Here is a 15,173-nt window from a genome sequence, read left to right as displayed (position 1 = left end):
TATGAGGGCCGGGTCTACTAACACCAGGCGTCTGCAACTCTGACTGCACGTCATATACGGCAATGTGAATGTGGCGTACATAGGCGTGCTGCGCACCGTCGCACGTAGCCTCAGACTAGACAGTACATTAAAATAAATTATCTCACTTGTGACTCAGCGCGCCACATACTGGTCCAGTGTCCAGACCGTCCAACTCCATTTGTTTACTGCATGAATGAATGTAAATTCAATATGCAGCTGAGCGTGTGAATGACAGTCACGATGCGGATGCAATGCAATTTTTTTTTAATTTCTTTAAGCCCTGATTGGGCAGGGGGCTGGATTGGATTCTGCGGGGGAAGGGGTCGGGCTATGCAGCACGCAGCGTGCGTAGATTTTTTTTTAATGCCACGCTCCGGCACGCACGCACCCGTCCCCACCACGAGCATGAGTCATTAGTGGTTGAGGAGGCAGTACTGAGTTGAGGTGGTTAGCCAGATGCCGTTATACTGCAGGCACTGCAACTTAGCCTAGACCGCCTATCTAACATAACTGAAGGCAGGCAGGACAGTGCGCTCCCCCCCCCTCCCACCAACGCCAGGGAGTATCGGTAAGTAGCCACCTTAGTTAAGCCATTACATTCCTTAAACAGTTTTTATTTGGTGGGCCGTGTCGTGGACTTGTGGGTGACATCACGTGACAGTCACTAGCGTCGGCGTGGCAGCTCCAGTTTTAGTTTACTTAAACCCGGCCCGGGCTAAGGTTAAGTAAACGGGCTGCGTGGCCGGGCGGCCCTGCAGTGCAGAGCACCGGCCCCTGCCCTCCTTCCGGGCAATGGCATTACACTGGTCTGGCGCCTCGTGCCCGTGCCCGAAGCATAATTGCTCAGAGCAGGCCTTGGACTCATCACTAGTTTGTTCACTTAGCATTTCACACTTCATACGCATGTAGTGAAGTGAGTGAGCGACCGAGTGACTAGTCCAAGGCCTGCCATGAGCAAGCATGCCACCGGCGCAGGGTACTGTGTGCCCTGTGTGCAAGTACAATGTACAATGCCACTACCCACCCGGAGCCAAGAGGAGAAGAAGGCTGGAAGAAGGGTAGGGGCTGTGCAGTGCTTGCCTTTAACTTTAATTAACCACAGATTTAGCTGCGCGGCCTACTCTGCAACAACAAATTGGGGGTTGCCTCACGCACAATAACCTTGAGATAGACCGAGCAGCTTCCCATTCATTTCCAGTAGGAAACGGTTTACAGAATACGAGGAGGTCTTTGAATTTGATGAACTCTTGTGGGTGAAGAAGAGAACCGCCTGGTTCTCATTTATCTTGCCAAGATGACATGTATTCATTTGTTATTACTTCATTAGGTTTTAATATTCGAACCGGTAATCAAGATACCGAGAGGCAGTTTAAGGCGCATTTGTCACATTGTTTTGAGGGAATTGAAGGGTGGCATCGCTGTGCATGTATCTTTAAGAAATCATAAGTTCATTTTGACAAGAACCCAGTTCTGCACACTGGGAAGTTTCTTTGACGATCCATTGTTTCCCGCTGTGAAGTTCGAGTAGATCAACTGACGTGAACCACAACTACCAGAATGCACTAGATTGCTAAGTGAAAAAATAAGGTCCCTGTGTCATAGGTGACGTAAAGTCGTCTGCTAGCCTGACCCATAATCCACTGTGTTTGAGGAATTATATGCTCGTTGGTGACCATTGTCTACCACTTTCCTGTCAGTCAGTGAGGTTTAGCTGTAGGTGAGAGAGGAAAATAGCGCCACCAGAGGCCAAAGCACTGGTACATCGGCCCGCAGCGAATCTGGATGTCCCAGGGAGTTACAAAGGATATCCAGTGACTGTGGTGTGTGCTTGGCCCCATTCTGTTTGCCAAGGCCAGCTTCCCATATTTTGTGACACTCGGGCTCCTCTTCAGATAAATGGCGCCCACAGAGTAACCTCATGTAAAGCGCTCTTATAACCTCTGGGTCTAGCCAGCGCTATATAAAACTCTTAAAATAAAATTAAAATAAAGAGTACACATTCCCCTGCCATGTGCCACTTCTTTTATAATCACTCAGCACAGCCTAATTCTCGCTTGCAGGGGTCCGGGCGGGGTCAGTTCACACATCACCCTTGTCAGTGCATCACTGGGCTTCCTTGCACACAAATTGCCGGCTTTGACTCTGCCCCAAACAAAATGTAGTTTCTGAAGCTGTTCCTGAAAAGACTGAACACGGGGGTCAGATAAACAACATTTTCACTGATTCAGGGCACTTTTGCACAAGTCAACTGCTGCTAAAACATTGTAAAACAATGCTGGCTCAATGTTGTTGTTTTTACAGAAAGTTGGTAATAGGAGCTGTTGCCTGTGCCAGTCGGTCAGAGTAAGTGCTGCCCACGCTTGGACCACTGCAGGTGTTTGTTTCTGCAATGTACAGTCGATGCAAATGTTGCTTTTGCACTGGACTGTCAGTGACGATGTTGTTTTTACACTGCTCTTTCTGTCTATGCGTTGTTTTAGGACTGGTTCTTCGGTGGAAAAAAATGTTTTTACACTGGTGTTTCTGTGTAAATGTCATTTTAGTACTGAACTGTCAGTGGAAATGTTGCTTTAGCACTGGGCTGTCAGTACTAAAGTTGTTTTTGCAATGAACTGCAAGTGCAGATGTTTTTACACTTGCCTTCATGTTTGAACATTGTTTTTATAGTGGACTGTCCGTGCAAATGTTGTTTTTACACTGGTATTCCTGTGTACACGTTGTTTTAGTTCTAGACTGTCAGACACAAGTTGTTTTTGCACAGGACTGTCAGTAAAATATTGTTTTTGCATGTTTCTTTCTGTGTAAATGTTGTTTTAACTAACTGTCATACACAAGTTGTAAAAATGTTGTTTTTTGCATCTTTCTTTCTGTGTCAACGTTGTTTTAACACTGGATGCCATAAAGAAGTTGTTTTTGCACAGGACTGCCACTGCACAAGTTGTTTTTGCACAGGACTGCCACTGCACAAGTTGTTTTTGCACTGGACTGCCACTGCACAAGTTGTTTTTGCACTGGACTGCCACTGCACAAGTTGTTTTTGTTCTGGACTGTCAGTGCACAAGTTGTTTTTTGCACTGGTCCTTCTGTGTACTCATTTTAGCTAATATATTCCAAATTTGTGCTTTAAATGCACTTTTGATGTCATCTTTTTCAAAATGTTCGCAGGGCAGGGGAACCTCCTATCAAAACCTTACTATGAGCAAGGCTCCCTTGCTGAAATTCAAGTCGGGTATTACATCTGAATTTTAGCAGTGCCAGTTGAGGATGTGTGTGGAGCCAATAGAGTAAGTGGGTGGAGCCAATGGAGGAAGTGGGTGGGGCCAGGGAAAAGTAGGTGTGGCCTCTGACCAATACTTGAGCACCTGCACTTCAAAGTTTACAAATTAAGCACTGCTTAACCAACATTATTATGGCACAGAATTGTAACTGCACAGCAGTTAACATTTCAGAAGGGGCTGTACAATACCCATGTTACAGATGTGTGCTTAGATCTTCTTCAAGGTTCAACCCTCCCGGGGCCTTAGAATTAAGTTTGAGAATATACCTTGATTCGAGGCGTCTTAATTTTTTCAACCTGTCTCCGCCTCTTGCACTCTTTGGATTTTGATCAATAACATAGTAGCTAAGCCCTGTTTCATCTTTATTGTGCTTGTCCTCAAAATGGCGTGCCACTGGGTAAGCCGGGTCTGTATTGCGGATGGCACGCATATGTTGCAATATGCGAATATGTACTGGATGGATAGTGCTGCCTACGTACTTCAGGCCACAAGGGCACCGAAGTACGTATACTGCATAGTCGGTCTTGCAGTCAAAAAAGCCCCTGATATGCTTAACTCTTTTGGACAGGCCCCCTTGGTATGTGTTGGTGTTAATTCCTAATTTACAAGCCTTGCACTTCATACATTTAATGAAGCCTGGTTTCCTCTTGAGCCAGTCTGAACCTGCTCCCTTCACTTTAGATTTAGGAGGCAGCATGTTGGACACCAGCATTTGTTTTAGAGATCTGGCCTTCCTAAATGTAATGACAGGTTTTTTGGGGACTAGGTCTTGCAAAAGTGGATCGTTAGCCACGAGGTGCCAATGTCGGTTCAGTATTTTTCTCACATCAGCATGCTTTTTACTGTATGTTGTTATCATTCTGGCCTGGTTTCCTCCACTTTGCTTAGTAGTTTTTTGTGTATGTTGGTTAAACAGAATTTCTTCTCTACTGCGTTTTTTCGCCTTATTAATGCAGCTTCTGATGTTTTCTTGTGTATACCCTTGCTCTGAGAGCCGGGTGTTAAGGGTTAACAGTTCTTTCTCTAGACATTCTGGGTCACTGCAGTTTCTAATGGCTCTCAAACTTTCCCCATACGGAATGCTTCTGACCAAGTTGGTTGGATGGAAACTTGTTGCATGGAGCAACGTATTCCCTGCTGTGGGTTTCCTATATAGGTTAGACTGCAATTTCCCGTTCCTGACAAAGATGGTAAGGTCTAGGAACGTCAGAGATGAGGCACTGATGTTACTTGTAAACTTTAGATTAAGGTTGTTATTCTGTAATCTATCAATAAAGTTTTGTGCACTGAGTTCTGAACCTTTCCATATGACGAACAGGTCGTCAATATACCTGCTCCAGTGGAGGATGTTCTCTCCCCACTCTTCGTGGAAATCCGCTTGGATAGATATATATATACATATATTTTCACCGAAAAAAACAAAGGTTTCAGTCAAGTTATAGTTAGGAATTATCATTTAAAATACCTTAAAAATTCACTGAAAAAAAACCTAGGTTTCAGGGGTGTTATAGTTAGCTGGACATTTCACTCATACAAAACCATTGAAATTCCTCCATTATAGTTAGTTGTACTAACTGTAACTCTTGTGCCCTCAATCCACTGCTGATGATGTCACATATTACATCATTCATGACATGGTCAGTGACATCACTGATGACATCTCAAATGGCATCACTGATAACATCACTGATGACATCATCCATGTGACAATCAGACACACCTCATCATACACTGATATAACCTTTCATCACTCACTGTAAAATACAGAGTACCAGTTCAGTTCAAAAGTCTTTATTTCGAATATCAATTCATAAAAGACAATACATAGAAAAACACCATTATTTTGTAAAACCATTATAGTAATCATCATCTAAAAGTTTACCTCATTTTAAAAAGATATTAAACAATTCGATAGACAGTTTAATAAAGACTTCTAGTTATGATAACAATCCACTGTATAAAATGTATAAAAAATATATAAGAGAAATAGGCATTAAGAGACATTGGGGTTTCTAGTTCGAATAATCCAGGCCCAGCCTAGATACTTGGCCACACCAACCACCACCATCTCAGATGTATTAGAGCGAAATATCCTCATGGCTTCTAGAAACCCTTTAATTTCAAGATTTTTACATATGGGTTTAAGCCATTTCAGCCGCGGAACACGGTAGGCTGGGCATGCGAAAAGAAAGTGACCCGAGCTTTCCGGGTCATTAGGGCACCAAGGACAAGTATGATTTGTATTCCCAAGCCATTTCCCGGCAAAGGAATTGACTGGGAGTGATCCGACACGGAACTGGAGGTATAGTTTCCGGTCGAGGGTTTTAGTGATCAAGTCCCAGTAGGGTTCTAGAGAAGGGGTCAGTTTAAGAACCAGAAAATGCCCAGTTAGGTTAGAAGCATCCGACTGGGCCACAGCTAGATGTTTTATTGTGGCCCAGTATAAATCCTTGAAGTCCTGTTTGGAGGGAAAAAGGGAATCCCCCGGGTTGGACCAAAGGTGGTTGAGACCCATCTCATCCAGCACAGATTTTACTTCCCTTAACCAAGGGATTTGGGAAGCCCCCCACAATGACCTAACTTCATCCAATTCCTTGGCGAATAGGCTAAGCTCTGGAGTAGTCCAGAGCCATCGCCATAGGGCCACCAGGCGGAACCGAGCCATGTCATTGAAGGGTTTGCAACCCAAATCTAACAACAATGGTTTGGTGGGTGTAGATTGCGGTAGACCTACCAGATTACGCAAAAATGTGTTTTGTGCCTTAACAAGGAGAGACAGATCTTTGTACCCCCACACATCAGCGCCATATAATATGGCTGTATTGATTTTTGCTTCATAAATTTTTATCACCGGGGCAATACGTTTGGTCAGTGACTTTTTTGCTCCTGTAATAAGCAGCCCGAGAGGCGGACAAACTTAAGATAAAGGGCCTCGATCTGGGGTTTCCAGCTAAATCGGTAGTCCAGGGTCACACCCAAGTACATCATTGTATCCACTTGTTCAATCAGGGTACCATTCAAAGTAATAGAGGTTTTAATGGGGCTTTTATTACTGAAAACCATAAATTTTGTTTTGTCAGTGTTGATACAGAGTACCATAGTTGAACCTATTGACACACCCCGACCACGCATCATCGCAGGGTACGTACACGCTAAGCGCCAAAGGTACTACTAACTCAGTGCACCATAAATCATCGCTACGTAGCCTTATTAAGGCAGAATTCAGTAGGAAAAAGACATTGCTGCCAGTGTGGCCTGACCGAAGCACGCATCATCGCAGGCTCCACAGAACATTGATACTTCAGGTGCCACTAATTCAGAGCACCACTTATCATCGCTGGTTGCAGACACGCCAACTTGCCAATGCTGTGCAGCTCTACTCAACCCCACCTGTCCGTGGGCTCTTGCTAACCGCTGCCTCCTGCCTACACTGCGGACATCAGAGCTCACAATTAAATAGACTCTTGATTCATTATTTGCAGAGTACAGTACCAAATGAAGTATAATGTCCCTCAAACCTACACAATATCCCTTTAGTATCCTTCCTTCAATAACTTCTTTTATATCAGTTATAGATTTAGTTGAATAATAAAATTCACCATGCAAGTGCAAAGGAACACTGAATGGAAGTCTACACTGCGGACAGCACAGGTCATAATTTGAACTATAATGTCCCTGAAACCTACATATTTCGACAATGTATTCCATATATGTTTCATCTTTTATTTGAATCATGATTAGGGCTCCCGGTTTTAAGGTATTTTAAGGTATTTTTGCCATTTCCGTCTGTATTTATCCATATTCATTTTCTGGGCATTTTTTCTGTATTTATCCACATTTATTTTTGCCACGAGCAAAAGATGGCGCTACAGCTAGTATTTTTCCACATTTATTTAAATTGACATTGCAAACTTGCGCCTGGTTGTTATTGGTCAACATAATACATTCATCGGAAAACTTCGCCACTGTAGTACAAGCACATGTGCATTTCAAGAGACTTTGCGGACATTGAGGATCTTTCTGGTTTGTTAATGAAATGAAGATTTATGTGGAAAACAGTTGCAAACTAGGATATTTTGCCTTTCATGTTTGAACTACTCTTGTGGGGCAGACTCGGACAGGTCCGCAGCCCGTGGGCCCTTTGCAGCCTATTAGGGACCCATGCTGTGATCTGATTGTGGCTGAGACCAGGAGACGTGCCGATGGACTGTCCGCTGAGTGGCCAAAAAGGACTGGCATCCATGCCATGGGGCTACACTGGGGAAAGCTGAAACCTTGCTCTTCCTGCTTTGAGGACCCGACCATCATGGCAGTTTACTTCCAGCATTGTCTCCCACCCAAGATGCTGTAAACCCAAATGATCCCCAGGAATGGACCCCAGACATACCGACACAGGTCGGGAGAGCGGTGGCGGGGGGCCAAGGTGCCTCAGACAGCTCTCCGAGTGGGCGCAGCATCCTCCAGGCACCTCACAAAAGCAACTTCCCAGGCTGCACATGGGAGGGCGGGCACGTAGGCGTAAACCACTATCAGGTCAGAAAAAATACAGGAGGAAGGCAAAAAGTTCTGGGCTGACCCTGCAAAAAGGGCTACGTCCAACAGGACATAGGTTCTGTGGACGAAGGGCAGTCTGCTATACAAGCTAACTTTGTGCATGCACACACAGGGGAGTTGGAGAGGGTTCAGGGACCGACATAAACCAAGAAAAGGAGTTGCTAGAACCTTATACGAAGCTGGTTATGACAGGCAGATGGTGAGTGTCAATGAGCATTCAGCTTTTGCGGGTTGAGGGGGCTAAGCGTGTTCACTTGTGTGGCTGGTGCTTGGTGACACCAGTAAATGTAGCTGGTGTGAACATGATGTAGGAGTCAGTAACCATGCACGGCGGTTGGTGGATGGGAGAAGTCTGTCAGCTGTCACAGGCAAGGATTTTGGAAAGTAAATAAATAGCCACCCAAGGTCAGTAATCTCTCCGGCCATCTTTTAGACACCTTCATTAGGATAGTCCGACCATGAAGGCTCTCAGCCGTAGTAAGTGGACTCTTCTTAGGAATAGAAATGATTATTGTAGCTTTTCTTCAAAATTAGAACTTGGTCATTTTAGTGTGTTTCCAGCCACGGCCTCAATTAAAACAAGAGGCCGCTATTAAAGCTATTCTGATGAAAAAACAAAACATTGTAAATTCTAACAGCACTCTTGGTCCGCTCACAGACTTCCTGATACACACTAACCGCAAACACTCTCACACTTCTCACAGAGTACTAGGTCCACCCTTCTGAATCATTCTTACACTCCTCAAACAGAAGACGTGTTGCGTTACTGATTGTACTGCTATCTATACCCATCAGATCAGCAGCCCCACTGTACCAGAAGCACTCATGCACACCTCATGGACTTGTTCTCTAGCCAGAATTTTAAATAGCTTGATGTGAATAAATGTATGCATGACGGCCCGTTCTCTCTACCCTCAGATAGCAGTTGCAACTCACAGCAAGTCTAGCATTGGCAAAGTCAGTCATTTTATTTATAAGCCAGACTTAATTGCATTGGCAATGCTTGTTCTCGCTTGTCAGTGCAGCAGGTGAGGTTACCGCCTGTCTCTGGGCTCTGCACCAAGTTCGGTGTGCCTCGTAGCAAGCAGGTTTGCAAGGTCACTTGGTTCTGTTTTCACTGTGCATGAAGATGGCAGGCAGTAAGAGTGCGAATATTTCAAAAGACATTGAACCATTGCTGGATGGGAAGAGAGTGAGTCTTCTCTGCTAGCTAATCCAAGATAACCAGCAGCTGCACAGTTATAAAGGCAATGTAACAGGGTAACTAGCAGCTCCAGCAACATAAGCCATGAATCAAGCAATTCTGCACCATATCCACTTGCCAACAGCAGTCCTCAATCAGGGGCCACGGAAATTCTTAAACCAAGACTTTCACCTTGGATTAGATAGAGGTGGGCGAGCCACTGAAAGCTCGAGCCAGGCTCTAGCTCAGCTCCAACCAGAGTGGCCCGGCGGTCTTAGCTGGGCCTGTGCTTGTGGGCCCATTGAGGCCTGTTAGGCCTCCAAAGCTGTACTCTAATTGTGGACAACCGGTACAAAAGGGGGTGGTGATGGACGGAGCATCTGAATCAATCAAACACTCACACCCAGTCAAAAGATCTGGGTTTAATCCATCACCGTTCTTTAGCCCACTCTGCCACCCCAGTTCAGACATGGCTATATGCAAATCAGTCTGACCCTGTGCCTCATGGGAACAGTCCAGACTGAACTGCCAAGCCATGTCTTCCCCGGACCGGAAACAAGCTTCTGAGGACCGGTTTCTGGCATTCCAGCCGTCTTCAGCCCGGCTTGCTTAAATCCAGTGGCAAAGTGAGCAAGGGACTCATGTCTGAGCATACCCTGCTACACTTATGGCAGCCAAAAGCGGTACAAAAGGGGTTGGTGATGGACAGAGCATCTGAATCAATCAAACACTCACACCCAGTCAAAAGATCTCGGTTTAATCCATCACCGTTCTTTAGCCCACTCTGCCACCCCGGTTCGGACATGGCTATATGCAAATCAGTCTGACCCTATGCCTCATAGGAACAGTCCAGCCCGAAATGCCAAGCCATGTCTTCCCTGGACCGGAAACAAGCTTCCGAGGACCGGTTTCTGGCATTCCAGGAATATCTGTGTATGATATCATTATTACTATTGTACTTGTTACCAACAGGGACGTGATAAAATGGAGTCGAGCGCATGTGCCCATACCCACTTCAACTATCTATTTGTCTGTGTATTCGTTATGTTTGCAAAATGCTGTTCCTGGGCCCTACCATATTATATTATGCTGTAAACAGCATATGCAACAATCTTACCTCTGGAAGTAACAAAAAAATTTGGTTATCTAACTTTCTCTCGCTCATTCTACAAATACGAACATAGAAACTAGATCATTACAATACTGCAAGCAAAGTGTATAGTAAATTTATAAGTGTGTGCTTATGCTCGAGTTTTTTTTTTGTTGCATATTTATATAGTCCGAAGTCGACCAAAACTATGTCAGCGATTTACATGAGCACTGTATTTACAGTACATTTTCAGGCATGCGTAGATTACATCATTTGTCTACAATAACAGGATGTGGATGCGACTACGAGGCTCGAACACTAATTTCCAGCACCAAGTTTGACAGTATACCCGAATTACAACTAACATATATATATTAGCTGCCCTTCATGGGCCAAAAACTGAAACCTAAAGCTTTGATAGCCCTGTATTACTACAGCTACAACACTCCACTGAATGTACAACACACACATTAATATTCGCAAAAATGCGTCATGTCCACCATCTTTTATGTATGGAACTATGGATGAATGTAGGATCAGTGATTCCATGTTGTGGGACTTCACAGACATAATGACACATTTGTTTTCAAGACCCGAGTGACGGCAGCACTACAACACAGACACCTGAATCAGTTGATTTCTCATATAGCTCACGACGGAGCCATGCCCATAGCTCTGGAGTCATTGTTCACAGCCTCGCGTAGCACTTGCATATGTCAAGCCAGCCCACTCCGCTTACACTTCCAGGAAAACACAGCAGCACTACATGGCCCAGATTTCCATTGTAGTGATTTCTTAGTTCCAGGTCTAGTTGTCAGAACGGCACACACACACACACCCTCATGGCTGGTATACAAACACACCACACCAATCCAGCACAGCTGTCACAGGACACATGACCCTACCAATAAAAAAGACCGGGCACACGTGCTCTACGCTATTTTAGAGGTGCTCCCATCGCAAGCTCTGTGATGGCCCGTCCTGGTGGTTTGGACGCCTCATGTAGGCCCAAATTACCGAACAGGGGGGCCCATTACCACATGGGTGGCCTCTTTGGTCACTGAGTTAGTGGTACCGCACGGGCTGTGCGCGTGAGGAACCTTCGATGATGATGGGTGCACAAGTATGTCCTTTGCCATAGCGATATCAAGACTCAGCAACAAATGTGAGACTTCTTGGTGGCAGAGCGGAACTGCACGATGTAGAAGGTGCTTCGTCCACAAAAAGTTGAGCAGTGAGGTCTAGGTGCGCACCGGAAGGAGTAGATGTAATACAACAGACTGGATACAAAAAAAGCAACGCAGCAATTTAGGCATACGCAGTCCTACATACCCTATCTTATTGCATTTGTATTTTTTTGTCCTATTTCAGGAAAAATTTTATAGTCGGTCAAATGTACGTCGCTCCCACATGCGTAGCGAAGTAGATGAGTATTTATTTTTTTACACTATGTACACAGGAATTTACCATCTTAGTTTGATAACCTTTCCTTTCTCGATTCATTTAGCACTCGCGCCTCTGTTGCTGTTTGCAGTACATCTCTTGCCTTTGTTGGAGTGCACAGCACTGCTCACGCAGCGCGAGTCATTTTCTATATGTAAAAATGGGGATATGAACCTAACCTTCGAATCGCACACGCTCATGCGTGTCTCTTTCCTTCCGTGCCTTTGCGTGCGACTTATTCTAAAAGACTGCACGCAATTGGCCAGGGATGGGTGCATTGCTCCGTCCATGGCCTATTGGTATCTATTACACGCTTGCTGCGCATAATAGACTCCAATAGCACATGAGGTTTCAATTATCGTACCCAGACACGGGCGTGATGATTGAAACCACGTGTATGACTGCGCACCACTTGTTGTCTATAACCGGATGGAAGACATTACTACTCTTCTAATTGTTCATAAATCGAAGCCCATTAAACAAGTTGGTACCATACAAATGGTTGTATTTTTAATAGGGGAGTGAAGTTGTGTGAAAGGGTGATGTTATTCTACTCCACATTAAGATAGTGGAAATTACCAATCATAACATCTTTCTTTTACTATCTTTTAGATGTGGAGCTTCAGGGTGCACTATGTCCCGGCACAGGTTGGAAGACACACCGGTGATAGAAAGGTGAGCGGTGAATACTCTTTTCAGTCACTCTCTCACTTCCTCTCTCCTTTTATGAACAAATGATGCACAATCTTATCCTCCTTTTTATCTAACAGGTTCTGTTTGACAAATTGGCGTTCCCCCCAACACCTCCAAAGCTCAACGTTTCAGGATTCTGCGATGATGCATGGCCATCGTAACAATGCGTAGGAAGGTTGCTTCGACACATGGTGGACCCTCTTTGAAACACGCCAATGGCACAAGGTGAGCAGAGAAGCTTGTTTCCGAAGAAACGAGAAGTCACCTGTGGGCAGAGAGAGTGGATAGGGTGCATCAACTTGAGTGCGTAGGAATGTACAATCACCTCCGGGCAGTGGGAGTGGATATGTTGCAACAGTCTGGGTGCGCAGGAAAGGGCACTCACCTCTGGACACTCACCACTGGATACTGGGAGTCAATGGGGTGCAGCAGTCTGGGTTCGCAGTAATGAGAACTCACCACTATGCAGTGGGAGTGCATGGGGTATAGCACTATGAACCGGCACGTGGTTGGACACACACCGGAGACAAAAAGGTGAGCTGCAAATATTTTCTCCAGCATCAATACTACCTCTCCTGCTTCATCTATTACTTTCTCTCTCTCACACTTTCAATGTCTTTCTTTCTCTCTTTCTCTCTCTCCCTCTCTCTCACTCTGTTTCTCTTTCTCTTTTCAAGTTATGAACGCTGCTGTCCACACTGCAGATAAATAACTCAAGGCTGAATTTAACACTGTCTGCAGTACAGATCCAACGCAGAATTCAAGTTGTGAGCTCTGCTAAAAACAGTGTTTGCAAAAGGTAAGCAGAGCGGCCTAAATACACAATGCTTCCAATTAAAAGTGCTGCAAACAAACAATATGGTCCTGCATAATGACGTGATCTCTCACCTCAATCTGTCTCATCTCTGATTCATTTTAAAGACCTGCGGGATCATACTGTAGATCTGAGCCAGCAGGCACTTCCCTACGGACACCGCTTTATTGCTGGCCTACGTGAAGGCTGGGATTTATCAAGCACACTGCACACATGTAAATAAGCAATATTGACAAGTGTTATGTTAATTTCTGATCTTTGACCTCATTCAGTCACATCTCTATCTCATTTTAAATACTATCTATACCATAAGATAGGACTAAGCCTACAAGCAGCACTGCCCTACAGACTCCTGTGGAGGGTGATTCTACGGGAGGGGTGGGTTGTACTACCCTCAGTGTGCATGTGAAAAAAAACGATCTTACCTTTCGAAATGATGTAATCTCTCACCTCATTCAATCACATCCATCTAATTTTAAGGACTTATGTTTCATTTTTGTTTTGCAGGTTACCGACGCTGCTACCACTGGAGTCAATCTCACATTTTGTTTATTATACTGTTATATTAAAGTTACTTTTCTATTTGTTTATTTCTTTTTTAACAAAATATAATTTAAAAAACTGAGTGTATACCTCTTCTTTTTCTGACAACATTTGACTATTTTTTAGTGTGATAATCATCTGCCTAGAGAAGATTTTAAAATTAAAACTATTTAACATTACAGTGCACCTACAAAAAATAATGTAAGTAACTCTTTGGCACATAAATCCTGAGAAATGATACAACTACAAGAGTTCTATGAGTGTATCCCTTTATATCACCATGAGTACTGTCCGTGTGATTACAAAACAAATAAGGCACTGCCTAGCACCACCGAGGCTTCAGAGACTGCCGAGGCACACCCTGCGTATTAAAATAAAGATCCTGAGTATGACAAATCCCAAATTTAACTTGCCTCCAACTCCTCGAACAATTAGTAAATAATTCTTTCGGAAGGTGGCCATCTCCTAGACTACAAACCGTCTCTATACCCTTCCGCGCCCAATTCACATGTGACATAAACACAGTACTTGGGGGGCATATTTACAAGGAAGCCGTTAAAATTATACCCCTTAATTTGTAAAAGAATAACTGACGGGGTTCAAAGTTTTACTAAGAAAAGAATTATGTTTATAACTAGAAGTGTAATTCCGAGGCTAACTCTTTACCAGAGACTGTAGCTGCGATTAACGGTTCCTATGGAAAAGTTTTAAAAGTACAGCACACTTGCTGTTTGGATTAGTAACATTGTGTGCTGAACTTGTGACCTGTGTGCTCAATTAAGTGTTCCAGGAACTGTTACTAGGGTTCAAATGTCCTGGCTGTACAGAAACCGTCATATTTATCCAAAATCCTCTACATGACAGAGGAGAAAGCAAATGAGAAAGAAGTACACAACTCTTTGAATAAACCTCAGGAAAGGGAACGAGCAATAGCCACTGGCGTTACAAAACCCCATGTACAATTTGCCTAATGTGTACTCAACAATTCTTTATCGAACCCAATCAGACACTGGTACTTCAGGTTTCACAGTGTACACTCCACTAAATACTTTGTGCCTATTTAAATGGGAGACGGGATTGTCGACATTCCAAAACTTAAGAGCATATTTACAAGGACAGCGTTAAAATTATTGCCGCTTTAGCGGCAGCAAACTGCTGCTAAAACGGAGATAATGGACTTGAACATCCATTGTTGTCTTACCAGAAGATTTATTCTACACTGCTGTTTGCTATGTCAGGGTGTGAGCCGAAGCCCCCGCCCTGCCATAGCAAACTTGGATGCAGATTTACAAGCCCCTTGCACCACTTTTGCGTTACTTTTAACATGGGAAAAGTGATGCAAAAGTGGCACAAGTGGCTTGTAAATATGACCTTGGGTTTGGATTTTAAAAGAGAGAACAGTGAAACCTGCTTACTCTTTCAAAACGCAAAGCAGATTGCTTTTCTCCACGGAGAGCTGCATATTAGCAGGTCCCCGTGTGGAAAAGTAATGGCGGCTTGAGAAGGACGCGGGGAGCTGGCTAGGACCATGAAGGCATTAGGGCTACACCCACG

Source organism: Lissotriton vulgaris, chromosome 2_1 (assembly GCF_964263255.1).
Source record: "Lissotriton vulgaris chromosome 2_1, aLisVul1.2, whole genome shotgun sequence".
NCBI lineage: Eukaryota > Metazoa > Chordata > Amphibia > Caudata > Salamandridae > Lissotriton > Lissotriton vulgaris.
Note: the sequence above shows the minus strand (reverse complement) of the source record.